This window comes from Triplophysa dalaica, chromosome 11, assembly GCF_015846415.1.
Source record: "Triplophysa dalaica isolate WHDGS20190420 chromosome 11, ASM1584641v1, whole genome shotgun sequence".
Lineage (NCBI taxonomy): Eukaryota > Metazoa > Chordata > Actinopteri > Cypriniformes > Nemacheilidae > Triplophysa > Triplophysa dalaica.
In genome coordinates this window covers 11,439,400-11,453,082 of record NC_079552.1, presented here as the reverse complement: position 1 = coordinate 11,453,082, position 13,683 = coordinate 11,439,400, and positions in this window count along the sequence as shown.

Sequence of the window (13,683 nt, the reverse complement as noted above, 5' to 3'; positions counted from 1 at the left end):
GATACCTCTCTGATAATAGCAAGGAAAGATAAGTATAAAAATATGCTTTGTATTTCTATAATCATATATCCCCCAAACACAGGATTCCTATACCCAATGAACCCAGTGAAACCTCAGACCTCCTTTCCTCTATATTCTTGACTGTTCACCCTGTTACGCATAAATCGTGGAAAATGTCCTATTGGGGAATTAAACTGTGCTGAAATAGTGGGATTATAACAGCTAGTCCTATTAAAGCAAATCTGTCTTTCAAGACAACATGTTATTTGCACTTTTCGAGTGAATCTGCTTAGAAACAGAGCAGCATGTGCTATATAAACTGACTTGAATAGAATAGCCTATATTTTAGTTTGATCAAAGACATTGAAAAAGATTGGTGCAAAACATCAAACATGATGATTTTATGCTGAAATCAAGACTTCATTTTTTATGTAATATCATCATCCCCTGCTCTATAATCAAATAAATAACAGAATATATACTACTGTAGAGCCTTTAAAATAGACCGTTTTATGAGTGATCACTTTTAATTCTCAGTTTCTCTCTTTTACTGGTTTTTATTGTGTTTTTAACCAACATATATTGTATACGGTAATGATATTTGAAGAGGCAGAGGAACAATTGCAACCATTGTAAAGTCTAGAATCAATATTCCAACTTCCACAGGAAATGATGAAAGATCATGTATTGTTAAAGAGGTAAATGCAAAAACACTAATTTTGCACCTGTTCATTTATTGCATTGATCTGACGTTCGCATTTAAATCAAATAGCTGTTTTGCAGTAGTTTTCAGAAATAATTACTGTGTTTCACATTAATGAACAGTCCTTGGCTTTAGATTTCTTTCAGTAATTATCTCAACAGCTCTAACGGTCCAGTAGGTGCGTTTACAATCTATTCAGTAAGGATTAAAAAGGAACTTTAGAGTTGTGATTATTTACAGTAAATAGCACACAGATCTAAATTGGATGTGTGAATACTAAATGTAAAGTGTATTTCACTAAAAAATATCATTTTTATTACCTCTTTCATATAGCATTTCTTCAACCTAAAACAAAGTCCAAGTAATAAACATGATGAAGAATGTTACTGTAAACAAAAGTTTAGATGACATTTTAGTGCAATCACTTACAATTGCAGTTTAAAAATATTCTCAAAACTGAAAAAAGTCTCTGCTTCTGATTACAAGATGGCAAGTTCTGTTTAATCAAGCTCTCAACATCTCATGCTCATTATATCACATGATGCAGCAGTACAACCCAGGAACCTTTCATAAAATCTCCTATTTGGCATTGATCACCTCGGAAAAGGCCTTGCTAAAAGTGCCGTGAAGGACATTAATTAATTATCTGGCGAGTTTTTCAAAAAGTGACTCATTAAAACAAAAAGTGGCCATAAAATTCATTTTCAATTCATTCCAGGCACGTTTTCACTGAAACGTCACAAATGCACTTCTGCTATGGCAAAGTGCCTACCAATGCATTTATAACTGCTGTTTGCCCTTGAGTTGCCTTTTAAACATTTTTTCAGATTTTCAGATTTGTTCATTTTTATACAAAATATAATAGAAAACTGCAACAACTTTATTAATTCAACTCTTGTTACATAGTGTACAATCTTCATACAAAAACACTGCATGAATGTCACATGAATAACAATTTCTACTCAGCCATTGGTTAAAACACTGTCAATAAATAAATATGGAGATTATGGTAGCATGGGTCCAAGTCATAGGTCCTGTTTTTTTCTAAGATTTACAGAAAAAGCTGATGCTGTGAAAACACCAATTAGTCTTTCAAACAAGATCATTAGACCGTATAAATTATGCTTCTTGTTTCCCTCGTGTACAGTGTCACATTATGTTATGTGTGCTATCACATGAGCACACATAAAAGAAAAAAAAACAGATCTGTATAATATGTCACTTGATTCTCCTAGAGGGATTGAATAGGATCCAATCAGATAATTGAAAAAAAGGCCCTAGTCATTTTTCCCCCCTGCATGTTTCTCAGATTTGCTAAGAAAGTCTGACATCTAAAGAGATTTCAAAATGAATTTACAAACAAAAACTAATAGTTATAGAGAACTGTTTCCATCACTCATCAAAACACCAGAGATCTGTATTGGCACAAGGCAAAAACCTTATTTTCAACCATTGATGCTTTTTCTTCGACGCTATCAACCACATAATCCACCTCGAGAGTGTGGTACTTAACGTCCATTATTATAGTGAATTGAAACGCTGCACCCGTGGAAGCGTAAAGATTGGATTGAGAATGGAGAGAATGAGCGGGCAGAGGGTCCTGACATGATAAAGGACAACCAATAAGAATCTGAAATGTAGGAAAATGACTCATTTGAAATGAAATGCTCAAAAAGGCAATGTAATGTTTCATCTCATTGAAGCTTGTGAAGAACAGACCTTGTTAACACTTGAAGTCTTTCATTCAAAATGTCAACAACATAAGCTTCAAAGCTTCAAAGTAGTTTGCTTATCTTTCTTCTGCATGTAATGTAAGTCAGAGTTAAGCTTTGCACTTTTGTGTTTGGTGTAATGCTTTGCGCTCACATAAGCCGATATACGTTGAGACTGCTTCACTACCTCCACGCTGCTTGGCTACATTTTTCATCCAGCTAGGCCATACTGTAATACATTCTATTTGGGAAATGAAACAAAAGAGCTGCCTGGGGTTTCTAAATGTGTCATGGATGCAAGCGGTGAAACCTCATAGTTTCCATTATGAACTTTTGAAATGGAGGATATGTGTAAGATAGCTTGAGGGGAGTAAACATGTGAGGCTGCTGATTAGAATAGCAGAATCGTAATTATTATTCCGATTATCAAAATGAGTGAGTCATCTCCCCCTCTCCCAAAAGACTTTCTCATGTCGTGATGAACCCGCTCGTACACATGGTCCTCGGCTAGCTCAGATGTGCACAACATAAATGTCACCATGAAATAAACATCTAAAGGTAATTTCAGGAAAGCAGGCTAGAGTGATATTCTTTGACAGACGCATCCAGATGAGATGCATGAGCCACTATTTTACATTATTGTGTAATTTCAGAATGTTTCTTATATGCTCTGTTTCAAACTGTTGTAAACTGCATGCTCAGATTTGTAAGCATGTTTAAATAATCTGTTAAAAAAATGATTATGAATACCAGGGTGTAGTATAGTGTCTGTGCTGTCATTTCCTCTTATGACAACAGACAAAACAGCAAAACATTAACCAGAAATGACAGATAATGACTAATTTCCATATCCATAAATGAAATAAAACATCCTGCTCTGTAATCAGATAGGTATCTGCATTAGATGCATTTATACAATGGCCTTTGAGATTTTTCAAAATGTAATGAGGAACTGTTTCCGCCATATATTATGCTTATCTAGCTAATTTTATCGTCAAGTATTGCTTAAATTTATAGTATCTGGTAATCTTCCAAGAATAAAACGTAAACCTTTACATACATTTACTGCGTTCACACATATTTGCTTGTCAAATAATCTTGATATAATACTTGGAATATTCAAATGAGTGCTAATAAATCTAATCTGAAAAACACTTACTTTGTTGCATTTGTTTTGGTTATATGCTTTATATTTTACAGAACTCTTCAACATCATTTTGTCCGTTAATGAGCGTGTTCCACAGAGACAGAAGCTCTCTAGTGAATGGCTGGTCAATCCTTTATCTGTCCTCTTCTGCAGTTTTTCTTGACTGCTCATCCATCAGCGTGTTTTGTTCACAGATGTACTTAACCCCTATGGAAAGACAGTTGTCTTCTGTTTTAATTAAAAATCGAATTAATTGTCTGTTTTTCATGTCACTCATAGGGAATATGTTAATGAAGCCAATGGGGGAATAAACAAAACAAAAGCACTTTCTGTTCCCAAAAAAGAAACTCACAGGCGCATTTATTATGTAGGCTTATGGAGTTTGTTCATGCAGGTCTTTCAATAGAAGTTTTCACTTTGCATATGTGAATCTTATCCTTATTATGCTTTAAGTATATTTGAAGAGTTTGGTTCCAAAATGACAACTCACTTCAAAAATCATGTTTTTTATTATGTTATCATGTTTTTATTGTGTTTTATTGTGTTAGATAGTTGTATTTTTTATTTATTATGCCCCAAATCAAAACAAACCAACTGCAGTTTTTTTTGTTTTTTAAACAGAGTTATCTCATTTTGGAACCAATCTATTCATTTACAGCAGAAATATGGTTGTCAGTTGGGTAATTTTCTCACTGCTTTGAGTTTTTATTGACTGACAACAACATTCAATGCACCTCGGTGATACAAGTCATTACAATCTTTCCAAGATTATATTTGATTATGTTCTGAAGATTTAAATAATCTGCACACAAATACTTGAGAGGTGAGCTATAATGATAAAATGGCATTCATTGAAAATTTCCAGTAAAAAAGTTTATTTATATTTTCAAACATGAATTCATTTATCACTTCATTGTTACACATTTCAGATTTTCTTTCAACCATTCTGTTATGAATCCTTTTTTTAAAGAGTTTGTTTGAAACACTGCTCATAAATCCTGATATAACTGAAAAAGTAGCAGTAACACCTGGTTAACAATAACACTTAACTTATATAATCGTTATATTGTGTTTAGCACATCATATCACACCAGAGGAACATCAACTCTTACCAACTCATATTCATGCAACCATGATTACTTGAACACATGAGAGGATATTTAAGATCCATTTTTTGTTTCTCGAGGGGAGGGTAAGGTTGTATGGCAGATAATTAGAGCCTCGTAATTATATTGTGCTCTCAAGCTGGGGAAAAGCTGGGTGTCCATGGCAACCGATGGAAAAGTGAGTCATCTGTGGTTTTTGTGTGTGCATTCGGGTTTGTATGTGTGTCTACTAGGGAGTGTGAGTGACCACAAAAAACGGAAGCACATCAATGATTTTCACATTCATCACAGGTAAATATGCGGCATGTTGGAAAGTTGCTCAGCTCTAGAACCTGAATCAATTTTTCGAAGCAAGCACAATCAGAAAAACATCAGAAGCTAACGCAATGGTCTTCTTGAAACCTCGCTCATATGCCTTCATGAAAAATCTAATTTTCATTCGAGTACATCAAGGTCTCCTTGAATAAAAGTGCTTTGTGTACTATCCACATCCTGTCCTTTTCAGGATTAACTCTCTTACCCGTACAAACAGTTAAAAACTAAATGTGCACATACAGGATTCTTAAACAACATTTTGTTAATATTCCTGGTATTTAACTAACAGAAATATGTCAAGGACGAGGAATAAATTGAAAAAGGTTTTTATTCACTGAACAATTTGTGCTAATTTTGGCCCTATATGATTAAATAGGCAAGAGAAGTGGGTTTTTTTCAAATTTTCTTTAAGAAAATTATTCCTGGATTCTGTAAGGTTTGCAGGCCTATGATTATTTTGTGGTTGAATAAAAAATATTTGACAAAAAAAATATTAATGTAGAAATAGGAAAGCTTATGTAGCATATTTTATTTTTCACAACCTTATCTTTAACTGTAAATTTCTCTGGAAAGCATAAAATTCAATTACATTAATCCTTTAGTTATCCATGAAAGATTTTATAGATTATATTATCTTGTTATTGTTCCAAAATGATACCGCAGTCTTGTTCCATCTTATTCATACCCCGACTGATAGATCTAACTATCCTGCAGACTTGGATACCAGAGGGGAACATCAGCAGGCAGGAGATGTAGTGATGTTATAATAAAATGACCAAAATATATTGTAGAGAGAAAATCAGTTGCATTCAGATGCCCATTCTAAGTCTGCAGAACTCTCTGTCTAACTTTGGCTGACTTTGTCTAACTAGAAACACCTTATGTAGGTGTTATAATACCAACTATATTTTTTCATGTCGTTATTGTGAACCTTGAGAATGAGACCACCGCAAACTCATATCTACTTGTGAAGACAAAACAAATGCAGCATCCAACAGAATGTAGAATATTGCATTAAGAAAAGTAGCCTATAATATAGAATACATTTAGTCATTAAGTCATTATATCAGAATATAATAACTGGATAGGAATGAATACAATCTAGAACTAATTAAGTAAATATATAGCAAAATAGAGAATAATGTATAAAAAGGATAAGGAAATAAGAAATGAAATACAACACAAAATATATGTCTATACTCTCAAGTCAAATGTTCGTCATCAAGATCATTTTCATTTACAGTCTAACAACTTCAATGTCTACACTGAGATGAAACATTTCTGTAAATCTTTGAGAATTGTCCTTTTGGGTGCCATTCCACTCTAAAAACCATTCATGGCAAAGCTTCATCCAAAAACCCTAACTCTAAGATTTGCATGTAAAACCACACAATCTCAGTTTTGCACATGGCCAGACTCAACAAATGCAGTGATTAAAATAAGCCACAGCGCTATCAGCGTTCCAGTGGTTGGGGGGGTTAATTAAACACAAGACTGACTGTGTGGGGTAACAGATATAGTAATTTAAAGTGTTGGATGTGAAACAATCTTTAATGGTATGTTGAGGGTATCATTAGGGTAGCCACGTTATAAAAATAAAATTCAATAGGACTTTTAGAGGTCCATCTTTAAACACCTTGTTTCCTGACTTGCATACACCTCTCTAATTTGATTTGGGGAAAAACACTCCTCAATGTCCAGTTCTGTATTTTGTTATGGCAGATTCAACTATAAAGTAAACATTTATTTATCACATCAGAAAAAAACAGTTCAATAAAAGACCCCAACTCCCATGCAGCTTGGCAGTGGACAGTTTTGACTGTCTCCCCCTTGTGGGAGAGCCACAATGCAGCTCAATGATAAAACATTGATAGAAACATTTGTCATTTTGTCATTCTCTTTAGAGTTCTTATTTGATCTGCAATTAATAAACTTATTTTATTTGCTTGTAAGGTTAATAGGTGCTGTAGTAACCACATGAATCCAGACACACAAGATAAGATAAAAGGCAGGTCGTTCATCAGTGCCCATCATGCAGGGGCAATTCTTGACTTTATGATTTATTTTGTTTCAATTTAAAATGCTGTATGCATGTACTACTGGATCATATTGCCAAATTCAATGACACTGGAAGTTGTTGGAATTAAAGGACAAGCCATTTAGGGTAATCCTCCTAGCCTATCTCTAAGCCTCTTGCCTTCCGGTTAGCTGTCCAATGTTTAACCACTTTCAATTAACCAAACACCAGTCTGACATCCACAGATAAAGCTTTCAGTCAAGCTAAAATACATTCATTTATCAAAACAATGATTCATCACATTCAATTATTATTCTAAAATTGTGATATTGTGAAAATATAACAGTGTCCTATTTCTTCATTTTACTTCTGCCATGGAGATTTATTTATAATTTCCGCACAACTCAAGAGAAACTATAATAAAAGAAACACTAATAAGTGAAATTGTGACTGATTCAAAATAATTTGTTATAATAATTAATATCTATAATATTAACACAAATGTTTTTTTTTCACAAATGATAATAATAATAATCATTAGTACTTTCACTACTTACTTTACACTATGTGACATCAACTCCTGATGTGTAACATCAATGACATCTCGTTCTTTTTTGCCAATTGTTCATATTTAGATACCGTACATTTCCTGATGTAACATTAATAACTATCTCTACCTTAGGGCACAGCTGTCACTTTGATGAGTGAACTGCTCGTTTTATATCCTATTAATCCTTTAACTTTTTACTGTACAAACAAAACCTGTGTTTGGAATCACCAAAATATAAAAGTCTTATACAATTTTTTATAGTTAGCAGTACAGTTAAAAAGTTATTTGTCCATTCTGTAAATTAACTGTTAGAAGTGTGCCTGGACATGAAATACGTAAAATAACCAATATCACAGTTCTACAAATAACTAACCACTGGACACCTGTCAAACCACAGATACCCTTTTTAAAAAAACTTTAGATTACTGTGAAAATGAGTTAGATTATCCCTGATGAGCTAGTAAACATTTCATCAATCGATCTAACCTCAAATATTATGTTTTATTTTGTGTGTTTTTGTCTGAAATTGAAATACTCTAAAAGGAAACTGTTTATTTATACTCTGCCAGTAAAAAACAACATAAAACCTTACAAAAAAGCTGTATTTAATTTTTAAGTTAAATCAAATTAGCTTAATGAGTCAATTAAACTTAAATTACATTGAACTGACTTTGAAAATCCAGTTGTATGTTGTATATTTGTTTTTTTATATAATTAAGTCCAATTGACTCCTAAAGCTAATTTGATTTTGAAGGCAGCTGAAATGAATGATTTTTTTTAAAGAGCTGTATGCATTTGCAATAGTTTGCTTATATTACTAATGACAAACATATATGCATATCTGTATGCTTTTCTCAGTACTTTAACAGCATTTATTATTATCTTGGTTAATTAAATTATTTAAATTATTGAATATTAGAGTTGGTTTATGACACCTAAGTGAAAACAGTGAACCTGACAAACATAAATGGAATATGAGGAAATCACTTTATGTATTCTGCATAAATACAATTACCATTCAAAACTGCCTGTGACCTGTGCACACAATATTAACATCATTAAGCATGAAACATAAACACATTTGACAGGAAACACATTTGGAAAATGGTTTGAAACCATTTTGTATTGTATTTAATCATTGCAGTATTACAAACAACACTAACACATGCATTGTGAAATCATTGCTTTCTGTTGCAGGTGGGATACAAACAATGGAGAGGCTTATCATGAAGGCAGAGATATTAGAGGCTAATACCCTGGTATGGCCTATTCGTTTACCTTGGTACTTTCTTCGATGCTATATCCAATAAAAAAAGTGCTGTACCGTAAATGTTTCACCTTAAAAGCACATGTGTTACTGCTCCTGATTTAGGATTAAACCCAAAGACTGAAATTACAAAGCCATATATAAGAATGCAATGACCGCAAACCAAACGCATTCTTGAACACTCGACATCTATCACCTGATTCCTTCCAGCCAAAGCACTAACAAACAAAGTTGCCTGAGATTTATCTAGTATGTCATGGGTGTGCTGAATCTCTGCCCGTCTTACGCAACAACTCATCTTCTCTCCATTCTCCAGAACAGCCGCACTAACTCCCAGGCTTTCAGGAGAGGGTGAGGAAGTGGAGCATCTGAGACCTGATAAATCCATCTGGGACAGAGAAAATGGAAATGAAGCACCATTTATGCTGTAAGAAATCAAGAAGCATACGCTAAACTCCGAACAGCTGTCATGCCACCTCTCTCATCTCCCTATCATCACCCTCTCCCTTTCCGAGCCTCTTGACATCTTCCTTAGAGCAAACAGTTTCATATCATATTGTGATCTTCCATGCCAGAGGCATCGGGCACATTTAAATACAATAAATCAAATGACAGCAAGTTGGGATATTAGATACAAGTGTAACAAAACAAACCAAGCTATTATTATAATCTCATCTTCATCCAGACTTGTTTGTTTGTTGTGCAATGGCTGAATCTCTGTCACTATAGCGATAGCTTTTCAGAAACACCAATAAATAAATAATCAAACAAGATATCCTTTTCAAAGGATATACTAAAATGCTATATGCAACTAATATCAAGTCTGTATTGAACAGTACATCAGCACAAATGTGATTTGACCATGCAGATACTCAGTAAAATAATACACGTAAAAGAAATACTGAATAAAAAACATGATTCATACAAAAGTGCCGTTACCAGAGCTGATAAATCACTTTTGAGGTTTTTCAATAAATCTCATTGTATGCCGTTATCTTCCACGACACAGACCTATAAATGAAGTGCCTAATCATTTATTCAAACAAAAAAAACGCTTATGCAACTGGAATGAAGTAATATCGCAGTGATATGGAGTGGCTTTCACCACTCTGTGAAGCTGACAGATATTCTGCAGTGGGCTGATAATGCAGAAAGAATGTGAGGAGATTTTTCTCTGTTGAAGCTCGGTCTCTTGATATACATAAAACCTGCAGGAATATAACTCACTCACATCTAACTATATGATAATAATATCATGTAGAGGTTTTCGTTTTATAATACAAAGTGAATGTTTGGTGAACGAGCCAACAACTATTGTAAAGGTTTTTTTGAAGACAGTTTACCCAGTTTAACACCCAAAATGTTTTGAAAACATAATTTACAATTCATTTACATTAGGTTAATCATTAGCACTTTTTTTCAAAGCAACCGACCAGAATACACAAAAATACAGCGATATATCATAGGGAAGATGCTTTATAATATGAGAAGCGCTATACAAAGTTACAAGGTTTCGAAATGCTGGAAGGGTTTTTACATTTAAAGGAGCAATGTGGAGATTTTAGCGGCATCTAGTGGTTTGTGCATCCAACAGCTCCCTCCACCCCTCCCTTTTCAAAGCACTACCGTTGCTGACACAGAACTAAGATGTTGTCACGTTTTCGCTTGTTTGCCGGAGGATAAAATGATTTACGGAACACTCTGTAGAGCAGTTTGTCAATTTAGGGCTACTGTAGTAACAACATGGCGAATTCTAAGCAAGGGGACCCGCGGTGTTTATTTTATTTGTTTATTTCAAAAGGATCCCCATTAGCTGACGCCGAAATGACAGCTAGTCTTCCTGGGGTCCAAACAATGCATACAAAAACCCAATAATTACAATCACAATTACTCCCAAATATATCATATGTAAATACACATGAGAGAACAAAAAAATAAAAATAAAAATAAAATAAGTATCACATAATACAATCTTATGATGTTAACAACAAATACAGTCTTAGTCTTTTTTTAAAACCAGTTTTTCCCTTAATTTCACGAACCCCAACTGGAAGATTGTTCCAAAACACAATTGCCCTATAAAACAATGTCCTCTTCATAGAGTCAGATTTAGGTAGGGGTAAAGAGATCTGTCGACTATTCGCCCCTCTTGTGTAATGTAAATGCATATCTGAATAGTAAATTATATTATCATAACAAAATGTAGGAGTCCGAATGGTAATAATTCTATGAAGGTATACTAACATATTAGCAGATAGTCTATGCTTGACCAACAGCCAAGCAAGACGTTCATGCATCTCCGCAACATTGGTTCTCGAAGAACAACCAAGAACCAGTCTTGTAGCCTTGTTTTGAGCCACTTGTAATTTTTTTAAATGTAAATGGTGTAATAGCTCATTCTAAGGTAATGAAAACATAACACTTCATCATGTAAGGTCTTTACCTCTGAAGACATAGTTATGCATGCTATATTGCATTTCTGTCAATAGATCCTCCAAAGCATTACAAACTGGATCTTTAAATAAATCAGCATGTTCCTGTCAAGTTTTCATGGAAAGCATTTTTTAATGATATTCCTGTAAAACCTAAAAAAAATACTAGCTGTTGCATTATGCACCTAGCAATAAATACAGCATTAATTTATGTTGGTAATGTTAATTTATCCTTTTATTTTTTTCTAGAGATGTTATTTCGTGTTTTTCGTAATATGTTCTGTATTTTCTGTATCAGATTGTATACTGCACTTGCTGGATATCAGTTTAAAATTCACACTTGCTGTACATCAATCTCACACTCTTAACTGTAATGTAGTGAAGGCCTGTTAGTCCTTTTGTCTCTTCTTTGAGCCTTCTGAAGAGGGTTTGGGGGATGCTTCGCAGTGTTGACTCCTTTGTTCCATCATCTCAAATAGCTGTATTCAGCTTTTTACAAGCTGTAACATCACAAAAAGGGAAACAGGCTCACTTGTTGAATAAATTGCTCTATCCTCTGTGAAATGAGTTAAATAATCCTTCATACTGAATGGTCACATTCCAACAAACACCAATATAAAAAAGTGTAAAATAACAATCATTTATTTGCTGAAAAAGGTACATCACATTTGGTAAGCAGTTTGAAAAAGCACAGTGAAAACATGACAAAGCGAATGCTCAACCCAATGAATCTTAGTTTGAAAGCTGCACTGAAGTTTAATAAATATCTGAGTTCCATGCGTGAGTACTTTCATAACACATCCATTTAGGACAAATGTTTTTGTGTAGAAAATGTCAAAAACAAGAGCAGAAACAGTGACTCAGATGTAAGCAGACAGTCAAAAGAACTGGGGTGCGCGAGTCTTCTCACTGTTGTTACGGTCTGTTTTTTCTCAGGCAGTCTCTAATGGGAAGGTGAAAAAGTCAGATGGATTCTTCCAAAAGTAGTGTTTTAGATCAGGGGGTAAGAACTATCTTCTGTAACCTGCTGTCAATTACTCATGCAGTGGTACTGTGAGGGTAATACCTATGCGCTCTAAATTCCTTGGAATCATTAGGAGGTATTGAATCGCTGGAGGAGATTGCATGAAATTAGTCTGAGGAGGATGATTACCTTTGCCATCACAAACTATATTCATGTTTTTGTCACGCTGCCTGATCCATAGGAGATTTATAATACACTGCTGTTAACCGTCAGCCAACGCTCTCTAAAAAAGTACATACATTTGAGTGAGATGTTTTAAGGATGGGCTTTCTTTTAAATAAAGAGAGGAAACCTAACATTTCCGTTTTTCCTGACACTTTTAAGCCTTTTTCTACCAAAACGATATGTATATATCATTCAAATAAAATGTCAAAAGCAAACATCATATGAACACAATACAAGATCTTTCCATGGGGGGGGAAAGCCAATGTGTACAGTTAACTATTGATGTGTTTCTTAATCTTTCGATTTTAATTCATTCTGGATGATTACCTTCGTAACAGCCCCTCTCCCTGTTTAACAGCTTGTTTGCTGGGAAGGTTGATAAGACATGCATCCATGGAAACAACCCCATCGACCGTATAGAACTGTGGACTGATGCTCAAGAGTCTATTAAGTTGTCTCCTTGATGAAATATGAGATAAATATTTTTCTCATGCATAGACGCTGGAGAGGATTCTTATATCAATAATTAATTCCCAAATGTTCAATAGTACACTCTAAATTAGTCTCAGGCCAGTCTTATGAAGCTGTCCACTGGGTCAGAGCCATTGGTCACAGGGTGCAAGACAATTTTAATTAATAAATGAATTAAAAATCCATGTGCTTTCTTAAGGTCCTTATTAGTCTTGTTTATGTTTTTCAGTAATCGTTTAACTGTAACTTTTTTGCATAATTATGGTTTTATTTTATTTGCTATTTAAATGTTTAAATAACAATTTTCCTAAACACTTCCATAATGAAATTCTTATCCTGTTTCCATAGTGTGTAATCATGGCATACTCTTTTTTTTCTTTTTCTTTGAAGAATAGAGTTAACAAAAATAGGAAATCCTTAAGAAGGTAGTTAGTTTACATAAAAACAGGATTGGTACGTATGTGTACAATGGCAGATAAATACCAGGATGAAACCATTTACTTTGAGGTCAATGGAAAAAAATATTGCGGTATTCAAATTTTTATTTTATTCCTTGAATGTCTAATTTACGATTATCTGCCACTCTTTATATATTAATAATAACTAGAGCTAGGTTCCTAGGGCATACTTCAAGTCTCCAATCTTATAACAGAGTCATTCATAATTAATGTTGCCACTTAAGTGAGAGAGAAATGGCTTTGCAAGGTTGTACGAGTAATCTATTTTTCTATGTTTTATGGACATTTTAAGAAATTATCTCTAATTGACAGCCTT